The sequence below is a fragment of the Leptonychotes weddellii genome, chromosome 3 (genome assembly GCF_054177405.1).
Source record: "Leptonychotes weddellii isolate Sample4059 chromosome 3, ASM5417740v2, whole genome shotgun sequence".
Lineage (NCBI taxonomy): Eukaryota > Metazoa > Chordata > Mammalia > Carnivora > Phocidae > Leptonychotes > Leptonychotes weddellii.
The window spans coordinates 21,811,862-21,824,082 of NC_138371.1; the positions used below are offsets into that span (position 1 = coordinate 21,811,862).

The following is a 12,221-nucleotide window of genomic DNA, read 5'->3' on the forward strand; positions in this document are numbered from 1 at the left end:
AGGGGTCAGACTAGACTTGAGCCCAGCCTGGGCAGCTGGAGCGCGGCAGGAGGGCGCGCTTCGGCCCGGGGGCACAGAACTCTGGGCCTCCTACGCCGGCGTCCGGGAGCCTTCGCCCCATTGACAAGAGGGAGCTTGCTTGCCTGCGTGCTCTCTTTAAAAAAAAAAAAAGGGGGGGGGTGGTTTGACATACTTGAGCCGGGAGCCCGGCCTTCCCGTCGGTTGCTGTTTGGCTTCAGGAAGAGTTCTTCCTGTAGTTCAACTTGCTATTGGCCGGAGTCCCTCCAACTTCTCTGTTTACTGCCCGGCGCGGCTGCCGAGCCGACCCGTTGCGCGAATTGATTTAACCCGAGAGGCGGGCGCGACTGCGCTGCCACTGTTTGCAGGAAAGCTTGAGCCCCAGGTACCTGGACAGGCAGAAGGCTTACTGACCCCCGAGAGGCAGCCGGGTGGAGCTGGCGCACCGCGGCGGGCAGGGCTAATGACAGCACCTGCAGTGCGAGGTTGCTCAAAGTTTCTGACACTCGCGTTTCCTGGGGATGAAAGTGGGACAGGAAAGGACGGAGGACCGGTGACTTATGCAGCCAAAGGGGGCCTTTTGGAGAGCGGGGGAGATTTCCGGAACCATCCGGGGCTGGTCGCGGGAGCGTGGGAGGCAGCTAGAGGAGATAAAGCCCCCGGGAGTGGCGATAGGAGAGCTTCAGGCCCCCGGAGGGTGTCCTTCTGACCTCACCAAGAAAACAGCGCGCTGTAGTTTTCCCGCTCCGCCCCCGCCGCTGCCGCCTACCCCTCCTAGCCTAGTAAATAACAAGTTACAATCATCGAGCCTTTCAAAATGACCTTCGAATGCCACCAGTGTGCGCCGTTTGTACTAGCCGTTTGCACCCTCCCAAATACTCCGAAATTCTTCATGCATACCAGGTCCCGCGCGCTCCAGCCACCTCCGGAATTACACCAACACGACTTGAGATTCCAAGCGGCCTCTTAGATACATCCCTTTTTATCTTCCTCCGCACTCCGAGTCCCTTCATATTTTCCCTCAATGGGTTGATTATGCACATTGACCCATTCAAAAGCATTTGCGACCGACATGCAGACTTAGCCGAGAGGAATTTCTACGAGGCAACCTACTGGGGGCTGTCTGGTTTAGCCTCAGCCGCTGGGGGACCCGGCTCCGAGTCCGCAGCAATTTGGTATTAACTGTGTGGCTCAGGGTTGAGCTATGCCGAAAAGCCCTTTTCAGAATTTCTGCAAAGAATGTAATCCAAATTAGTTCTGCAGCTGTCCTCTTCCTCGTCTCAGGCGACACCGCCTCGCGCCCTCGCTGGTCTCTTCTCGCTTCCCCCCGCGAATTGTCAGACCCACAAGTGAGCCCATTTAGAGCGCGAGGATTAGCGTGCCATTGTTGTTCCGTGTGTGACTCTGTACTTGAAATTCTAGGGGCACAAAGGCGAGCCTCACTTGTTCAAAACACAAAGTGATCTAGATGAAAGGGCCGCACAAAGAAAAGCTCTCGGGTGCATCCCTGGTATAATTGCAACACGCATGCTAAGGTGATCCACTGAAAAACTGTAAATGCCCCTAGGGACTTCTTTTTTTCACCCTATCCCACCCCCACCCTGCCGCATCTGGCAAGGAAAGTTCAGCTGGTTTTAATATAGTGCTTTTATAAAACCAAGTTACTGTCTAGAGTATGAGTGAGGCTCTGTGTGTTTGTGGCTGTGTATGTGGGGTTGTATGTTCCCAAGTAAATACATATTGCGTGTCTCTCCTCTCGCGGTTAGCAGTCAGTAGCAGTTTGGAGGAGTTTGTTTTGGTCCAAATGAGAAATTAAGTGCGGATAAGTAAACTAAGCTGCCAGAGGGCGACAAGATGTTGAGTGAATTGCTTTTAGATGAAACAAATTAAGGAAACGAGGGAAGACAATCTGCTTCTCGCATTATTAGACACGCTTGGAGTTCAGGGGAAAGTGGCATATTTTTGAAATGCTAATTTCTTAAGAAGCAGAAGGAATGCACCTTATTTACTGCTCTATGTGAACAGAATAAAGATATGGGTGGGGGGGAGATTCTGTTATATAGATCTAAGATATTTATTAAAATAATTGTAATGGAAAAGGATCTGTTTTTTTTTTTTTTTCTTCTTTTGCTTGAGGAAAAAGTCAGCTTTAGAGAAGACAATTTTTAAATAAATCTTGAGGACTTTGTCTCATTTCCAGTAATTCATTTTATCTAGAAATAGTATATATAGCCAAAGGCCCTTTATATGACTATTATAAAGCCTTTACCACCAAAAGGGATAATTTCAAAATTTTTCTTTTCCTGGCATGATTGAAAAATAATATCACCTTTGTATTGAAATACAATATATAATACTGAAGCAATGCTTTTACATACCTCAATAAATATGGGATGAACAAGTTCAGTTTCCATTTCTTATTTGCAAGTAACTTAGTTCTGCTTTTCATACTATAAAATAACACTTTTTTTCCCCTACATATGTAAGATATATCTTCAAACTTAAGGTTGGGTTTTTTTTTCTACATTTGAGAAGAAAAAAGTTAATGAAACTTAGATAAATGATGAAAAAGATGTAAAATATATTTAAAAAAATCTTTCCTACATGTGTTTACTGTAAGCACACCCACAGGATACTGTTTTTTTTTTCTTCTAATTTTGAAATTCTTATGTATGTAAAAAAGATCTTTTTAGAAGAAGGTATTTTTTTTCTTCAGAATGCTTCTAAACAAATTTATACCTATCATACCTGCAAATAACTTGAAAATACTATGATATGGACTGTTGTGATAAAATTGAATGACTGGTTGTGTCATGATTCCTCATCTTCTGATTTTTTCCTTTTATTTTTTAATTTTTTTCCTTTTAAACTAAACTGCTTTTATTTTAATCATTCATGCATATAAAGTCAAATTTTTTTGAAAATCAATACTTACTGCTTTAAATATTTTTTCATTTAGTCACTGGAAATGTGTCTTAATAAGAAATTACATTAGAATATTTACCAGGGCATGCACTTCATGGAAGATTTATGTATTTTTTACACTAACCTGAACACAGTAAGTTTGCATTGGCTGATTTTTAGAGTTTGCTTTCATTTGAGGGAAAAATCGTATTTCCTCCTTAAAGTGGATTCAAATATTTAGTATTCATGAGCTTTCATGCCTTTAGTTCTTAAATAGAAGTACTATTTATCATCTGTCTTATGCATTCACCCTTTCCATTACTATAGATTCTTTCTTTACATCTTATTATTTATTGAGTTTATGCATGTGAATATATATATTTTTCCCTCCACCACTAAGTGTATTCTTTTTTGTGTGTGCTTTTCCCAGCAACCTGCCACTCAGCCACTGCAGGAGTCCTCTGAGCCAGTTTTCATTCTTTCTTTCTGATAAATCTGATATGGCTGGTTGGCCGGACAATTGCAAGCCATTCCATTGCACAGATTTATTCCTGAAAGAAAATAAAAAGGCATCGATCCAAGATCACTAGCACATCTCAGAAACCCTGACTCCAAGGCCAGATCTTTCTACAGAGAAGTTCCTTTTTCTATATCTCTTTCTCTCTTTTCCCCTCTTGACCAAGGATGGAAGGTAGACTACCCCCATTTAAAAAATACTAGGGATGCAAGGAATTATGCTCTAAATATTCTCTGAAGCCTTTGGATTAGAGCTACCTTAGATTAATGACTATGCCAAGTGCACATTTTAAACAATAAATTGAATTAGAGTGCCTTAAACATTACAATGCTTTAAAGTGGTGTCATGTTTATATTATTTCAAGCCAGTTATTAAGAAAATTTAACATATTAAAAATAGCAACAAGTTTTTGCTTTATTATACAGTGTTCTGCTGCTGTTGGATATCTATGTGTAATTTGTAAGTGCCTAAAACATAAATGAAGCAATGATCAAAAAAGATGTTCTGTTACCTGCAACCTTATTAGCACTTGCTGTTTGATTTCACCCTTTTGAGAGATACTGCTTTATAAAGATGTTAATGTTTACATTAAAATTAGCTTATACATGTTCAAGCCTACAGCTGTTCTACAAAAATTATTTGTCAAGCATCTTCCACTGTTATCTTTTACAATGATCTGAGTATGTATTCAGGGCAGAATCTAATTATATTATAAACTTTTCTTCAGGTTATATCATTTTAGCAATGTTTTTCTATGTTACATTTGACCATATGGAACAAAATTGCTCCTTATATCTAATACTCATTTTCTGGATTATTTTAAATATCGGGCAGTTGGAGTAAAACCGTACTTTTCATGCTTCCTAACATAGTTGTTGACTGGAGTTTACATTTATACTGACAATTCCTTAATTTTCTTTACTATTATTTTTTAGTGAAAAGGTTCTACATCAGTGTTTCCTGAGCCTGTAGCTGTGCTACCTACTTTGAAGGAGACATTAACTGCCTGTTTTGTGGTTAAATTTGACATAGGACATAGCTAGGTGTTTTAAATCAGGATTTCTACATGGTAGGGACAGATTCCTCCAGTTTCTTGTTAATACCTTGAGCAACTCATTCCATGTCTTTGTGACTTGGCTTCTGTGCCTGAGGGGAAAATGCATGTAATATACTCTCTTTGTCCATTGTATAGCAGTTTTCTGAAAAATGGCTCTAAAGCTCTTCCTTAATATTGAGATACATTCCAGTAACAATTTAATTGATATATTTTAAAATGTATACACATACATACATAAATAAACACAATGTAACATAGTGTAAACTTTCAGCAGACTATCTTTGTTGAAAGAACACCTTTTGGTTATTAAACCAAAGCATTTGTACTTGAAGGCCATTTCCCCCAAAATATTACTTTTCAGAATTGCTCTATGGTCTTTTTGGATTTCACTGTGTATGGCTTTTTCTCTCTTTCTGAGTTGTTGATAATTCTGACATATTTATTACATAAATTGACCTATTTTCCAAATCTTTAATCAAAGCTTTAAAGTCACTTTCTTGTTTTCATATTTGACACTTAAACGAGTGGTTTCTACTTGTATTAATTTTTCAAGAGGGAAGAGAATGGTCTCACTTCTGTGACACAGAGGTGACATATATGGGGCCGAATTGTAAAGTGTTTTTTTGTTTGTTTGTTTGTTTATTTTTTGAACATATAGTAATTATTTTACAGTGGTTTTAATTTTACGTGTTACTCTGCAGGCCCGTTGCTCTGTACAAATCCAGAGGGCAGCAGCCACATAGAATGTAATGGGAATGGTTGCACATCTGCACTGTGAGTTGCGGGTCAGCAGCCCTGCTGTTGTGTGATGCTACAGAGTAAAGCACCAGAATAAAAGTTACAAGAATTGGATTCTGGTCATACAGTCATTTATTCTGTGATCATGGGTTAGACTTCTTGCTCTGTGTCTTGGTTTTCTGAGTCTCTCTTAGGGTGGCTAAGGTGATCCCTAAATGATTAGCATCTTGAATTTTTAAAATGATTCAGTTGGACAGAAAAAACAACGTTTAGAGCATTTAGAAAGAGAAATCCTTTGGTTTTTAATTAATTTTGTTAGTGGATCTCTTTTCAAGTGAATTCATGTGTGTAACCCTGGTCTCTAAAACAGGCGAAAGGGGAAAAGGAGAGCTGCTTCTGTTAAAGCTGAGGCTAGACGACAGCTTTGTGCTCCCTGACGTTGTCACTTCCCCACTCTCCTTCCACTCTTGCCTCTACTCTCCTGTGCTTGCTTCACAGAAATCTAGCACTAGTTAGAAACTATCTAGTTCAGTCCCATCATTTTTTAAGTGAGGAAACTGGAAGCCTGAGGAAGTGAGATGATATAAGTTAGCTGGCAGCTTCTGACACCAATATCATTTTCCTTAACACACACAGAAGTACTTGAAAATTCAAGTTGCGGACACTTGAGGAAAAAAAAAAAAGAGTAAACACATACAAGGTTGTGTTGCTTTAAAAGAGAATTGCAAAGTTGAAATGAAAACAAATGGATCAGAACTATAGGCCTAACCATCAAACTGGGAAGTTCTTTTCAAGGGGAAGACCATGGGATCATCATCATCCTTAATTTATATTTAGGAAGTAATCATTGATTGCATTTATAGCTTGCGACACATTAAGATTAAAAAAAAAAAGAGTAGAGTGTTGACCCTGAAAGTCAGATAAGAGCATCTGCACTACTATCTGTACAATAGCCTTCAAGGTTTTCTTTTACCTGGGACTTTATGAAGATGACTAATAAGGAGAGAATGGTTATATCTCTATTCTGTATTAAGTAACATACAAGCTTAAATAAAATGGCTTATAAGGAATAGACAATGGGTTCTTCATCACCAATGAGTTGGTGGGGACCCTTAACCACAAATCCATGGGGATACTGCAGATTCTTCCAGGCCCCTCCTTGGACCCAAGGTTCTTTATCTTTTCCACTGTCTTTGTTGGGCCTTCTTTCTTCAGATCTCTACTAAGATCACATGTATATTCTTTGAATAAGTATATACGCTAAGCTTTAAGTACTAAGACTTTATAAAGGTATTTCTGTGGCACATTTGCCTCCTTCTGCTTGCCTTCTGTGAGATGCTGCCTGTGGGCCTTCTTACTTTGCAGTGTTCTTAATTTCACCTTAACTCTTTCTGATTGTCTCTTGTCTTCCACTAGGCACCAGAGCTTTCTGGGATTTGATCAGCATACTCATGGGCCATAGTGACAGAAGGGAGATTAGAAACTTGTTTTGGCAGGACGAGTCACTTCCTGTTAGGAATTTGAGATGAAAATGGACCCCCTGTAAAATATTAACATAGACACACCATGAAACTTCCTGTGCAACATCATTAAACCTCTCCCGTGAGAAATAGCTCAGGGTCATTACTGTTAATCATGTTATTTCCAATATTGCAGGGGTTAGTGAAGCATGCTAAACACCAGCAAGAATATGCAAGACTTAGTTTCTGAATCTAGGAACTTAGAATAATAGGTATCAAGGCTGTATGAATGTTTATATGTATTTCATTTTAAATGTAGCTAAAGCTATTTAAAGAAAACACAATGAATGGTGAAATAAGCACTCATTTATTTCCCGGAATGATCAGACTTGTAAATAATCAGTTTCACCTACATTTTTACTACTCTTCTGACCTTTACTAATGTCTTGTCCCATATACATCCAGTATAGGTGGACATTCAGGTTTTAAGCCTTAAGGATACAAGTGGGGATTGTAAATCTGTTTTAAATAGATGCATCTGCTGGTCATCTATGATCTGCTAAGGATATCTTGTGGCTAAGCTGGTAAGGACTGAAAGAAGTAGCAATAGATTCTCCAGTTTCCGTGACTATATCTAGTGTGGTCATAGCTTGAGTAATAAGTAGTACAATTCTCTATTTCAGGATGGGTTGCCTTCACTAGCAGGGGAATGCCTAATTGAGGTCATGGATGGTAGTGATTATTTTGCTTTAGGCGAACTCTCCTTTTACTAAAATCTGTCTTTGTCATTATTTTCTATTCTTCCCTATAGGCTTAGAGAATATGAGAATATGAGTTTCTTTCTATAGGGACCTATGAAAACCAAATAAAAATAAAACAGAACAGTATTTCTTTTAGTCAAACACTTTTTATTTTCAGGAGTTCCTTTTGTCCTATCATTTTGTCTAGAACTAAAGCAGTTAAACACGTTTTGTGTCTTTAAAAGGGAATTCAGTTACATAGCTTATCAAAGTTTACTCCCTAAGATTTTTATTAACCCCATCTAGTGTTTAAAAACCTCAGAGCAGAGCTATTGCAAGATCCTCTGTACTGGTCCCCTTGTTGATGTCCTCTTACCTCCAAGACTTCCTTCTTATCATTGCCAGATGCCCATTTCTAATATAGTACTTTTATTATCCTACTTTCTATTTGGAAGCCTTCAATGGATTTCCATTGTAAAGTTCAAAGACTACTAAAATAGTGTTCAGATTTTTAAAAATCCATTCTTAAGAGTTTTCTTAAGACGTATTCTAAGAACCACGCTGACCTAGTCAGTATTGCATTACTATCCCTTGCTTGTCTCTGCGTTTGCTTACCCCCTTCCCTGGAATTCGTGGCTCACTTGGTGCCTCTGCCTGTTTAAACCTTTGAATCTTTTCAATTCTACATTAAACCATACCTCTTCATTACATTTTTTGTTCACTGATTAGCCTATAATCTTTATCTATGTCACTTATCTGGCCTTTAATCTTGAACGGTAGTGTAGTTTTAACTTTTTAAGAGCAGGAGTTTTTATCCCCTGCCAAGACTAATGCAGTGCCACATATATAGTAAGCTTTTTAAAAATATTTTTTAAGTGAAAAAAATAACATACATTTGCTGAAACAATTTTAAGCTCATTCATGGATGGTTATTATTTGTAATTAAACCATATAGTGCACAAAGCAAGCTGTTCTCAAAACATAATTATAGAATTCTTAATAATAGATATTAGGCATGTTTACCCTGGGAATTTCTTTAATTGCTTTCTTGAACTTCCTAGGATATTTCTTTCAATGGATTGTTTCCAAGAATATATCACTTGTCCCCATTCCCATTTTTAGAGTCTGTTCATAATATGGTACAAAGTATTTCTGTTGGTTTTATTTTTGGTGAGTTAAATATATGTGAATACCATTCTTAAATGTAACTGTTTTAGTGGCCCACTATTTTTATGCGTCATTACTTTGCGATTTATTTCCCATTTAAAAATTTTAATAAGTTTTTAAGCAATAAGCATGTACTGATTCATCAATGTATTTCAGGACATGTTAGGAACAGGAGGACCTATAAGAAGCTCAAGGTGCCAACTTTCTCCTTTTTTTAAGGAAGGATAGATGAGGCCAATAAAACACAATATTAAAAATATGTTATTAAGTGGTTTTCCAAACCTTTGGGAGGCACATTTGCCTTCAGAGAGATGCTAATAAGTATTTCATGAAAAAGGGGTTCCAGACCAAATGTGATATTTTCTATTCTTAGATATATGTGATAATACAACTTCGTTATAACTGAGATTTCTTAGTATCTTAAAATAGACAAATAGACATATGCCTACCATTTAAAAAGTGTCCTATGAAGAAAGCACATCAGCATAACTAAACCGAGAGGTGACTGGGATTCTCTCCGCTGCTCTTTTAGATGATCCACTCTGCGTTCTGAAAATTGGTGAAATGATTATAGTATTTATAGTCAGATTCTATGAGTGAAAGATGCTCTTCCAGACATTTCTTCTTCAATTACCAGGTTGTAAGAAAGTCAGCCTTTCTAGGTCACTGCAGCACCCTAATTTTACCTTAGCTTATAATGGCTTGAAAGACTTAATGTAACTTTCAAGATTATCTAACAGTCTGCAGAGTAATATATTAATGAGAGAGGTTGGGCATGGATACATTAGCACTTCTGTCTGAATTCTTCTATAACTTTCTTGATTGTTTTTCCTCTAAGAATTCATGAGAAGAGAGTTTGAGTCAGGGATTATTGTTCCTACTTTGTAGATGAGGAAATAGGGATATAAAGGAGTAGTATGTAAGGGTGAAGCCTGACTGGAGCATTAGTCTGGTACAGTTACATGTCTGCCCTGTCCTGAGAACCAGCTGGTTCTGCCTTCTGTGTGAGTGACAGAAGCTAGGGATGCCTCTCAAAGGCATGGCTCCTCCACTGTACTTACCCCACTGTGTGAGAAAGGGGCGCTTAGCACACCAAATCCTTCTGCCTTAAGGTCAACAGCTCTTTTTGCTTTCCCTGAAGTCATGTGAAGAAACTTGTCCAATAAATCCTTTAGGTTACATTGTATTTCTCCTCCTTCATTGGATTCTCCGTAGTTCTTTGTTTGTGTTTTGTATATTAAAGGAAACAATCATGTAAGCTTTGTCTTCTTGAAAAAAACTTCAAAGCAGAGGTATAGCCAAGGTTTTGGGTCCTGTACTTATACAGTTTTGGGAACTTCTTTTAAAACAATTCAGAAATAGAAATACAAATTAAGAACAAAGCCTTGGAATGCACCAATGCAAGAGAAGGGCTCTGAAGCTGAAGCCTTAAAAAAAACAAAAACAAAACCAAAAAACTTTATGGTAACTCTCCCTATGTTAAAAAGATATATATATATATTTTAAGAAACAACATCATTCCTCTTTTACTAAGGACTTTGAGTGTAATTTTAATTTATTTTTCTACTTCATGTAGTTGGTATCCACTATTTTTTTTAATTTTTTTTTTTAAGATTTTATTTATTTATTTGAGAGAGAGAGAATGAGAGAGAGAGAGCACATGAGAGGGGGGAAGGTCAGAGGGAGAAGCGGGCTCCCCGCCGAGCAGGGAGCCCGATGCGGGACTCGATCCCGGGACTCCAGGATCATGACCCCAGCCGAAGGCAGTCGCTCAACCAACTGAGCCACCCAGGCGCCGGGTATCCACTATTAATGAAGAAGAACACATGGCTTCAAAAAAAAAAAATCCTGTTGCCTAAAATCACACTGTAAAGCACGTCAGTAATGTCTTTTGGTGAAAATATGTACTAATAGAGACAATTATCAGAATATTTTTCTTTAAATATGACCATGCCAAATCCAGGTATATATCTATTTTCTTGATATCATATTTTTAAGTATGGGTCATGTAATACTGTCCTTTGGACAGTCTATAGTTTATAATGTGTAATTTAAAGGAATCTTGCAGTTTTGATATGTAAAAGCTGTATTATTAAGGCCCTACCCCTTGAAATATATAGCTCATTGAATTTTTAATCATTTGTTATTTAGCATAGATAACAATCTGTCTTTGACTTTTACCCTCTGGCTAAGTTAAATGTGAACATTTTAATCACAGTAGACATTATTACTAGCTGTGAATGAAACAGTGCATCTAAATTAAAATCAGTATTCAGTTCAGATATATGGTAATATTTAACTAATATATTAACACATTTAAGTAACAACAGGATTGGTATTTCAAGTTATACTTTTACTACGTAAAAATACCAATTGAACAGTTAACAATATTTCCCAGTTGTTTAAACATCAAATTTAGCAGCCCATTATCCCTGGTGATACATCGAAACCTCTAAAAGTGTACTTAGAATTAACAGAAGCTGAAGTGATTGGTATTCCAGTATCATTCTTTAGTGGCCTTTTTTATTTCTTTTTTTTTTTAAGTACAGGATGAAATTTGAAAGTATACAAAGCTCGAAGATAAATTAAACTAGACAAAACATTTTATGCAACTGTTGGTGAAAGGGGCATTAGTTATTTCTGTGCTTACTATATTGCTTGTGGCCAGAATTAGCACACCATGAGCCAGAGAAAGAGATAAGACAAACAATGGCACGCAGCTAATTTTGTTTAGCAAATTTAGATCTGATACATGCTATTCCACTCCTACAAACTGATTCAGTCACTCTTTGAAAGGTGCAGATGAAGTTTGTCTCCCACAGTTTTAACAGCTTTCACTCAATATTTATAGGCTCTATAAAAATAAATTTCTGTAAGTACCATATTTCTCACTGGCAGAAGGAGCACTGTGAAGTTAGATTTATAAATGAAAAAAAAAAAAAGGAAAACCAAAAACATTTCAATTGTTCTAGGTCTGCAAAGAATAAAATATATCAAGACATCCAAAATATCTTTGTTTCAAGGGCATATATAGTCAGTTTTGGGTATTCAAGGATTTTGACTACATGTGAGTGAATCAGAAGTCCCATTATTTTATGGTAATTTTGTGATTTGAATCTGGCATGTGGTGAGACTCATATTCTGCAACTAGTCATTCCTCTGCTATATAAGCCAACAGGATAGTATCCACTGTAATGATCAGGAAGTAGTTATAAAACAAAGCAAGCAAGAAACCCAAACTTTGGTCTTTGTAAAAAAGTACTATCATGCAAAAGAAAATAAATTTTAGTGAAATTTCTGAATGAGGCTAATTTGTATGAAAAAATGTCACAGAATGTGTTACACTTGATAGAAACATGATTCAGGGAAAGCCAGGAGTTTGTACAATAATATCCATAATTTGGGACTACCTTAACATTTCTTTTTTTTTTTTTTTTAAAGATTTTATTTATTTATTTGAGAGAGAGAGAATGAGAGACAGAGAGCACGAGAGGGAAGAGGGTCAGAGGGAGAAGCAGACCCCCTGCTGAGCAGGGAGCCCGATGCGGGACTCGATCCCGGGACTCTAGGATCATGACCTGAGCCGAAGGCAGTCGCTTAACCAACTGAGCCACCCAGGC

At 37.6% G+C, this 12,221-nt stretch overlaps 1 protein-coding gene across 2 annotated transcripts in view; it reads left to right on the plus strand.

Moving 5' to 3' along the window:
• The window catches only part of ERBB4 (erb-b2 receptor tyrosine kinase 4), a 1,058,588-nt gene that overhangs the window by 1,275 nt on the left and 1,045,092 nt on the right, over positions 1-12,221 (plus strand). The gene's annotated exons all lie outside the window — the stretch shown is intronic.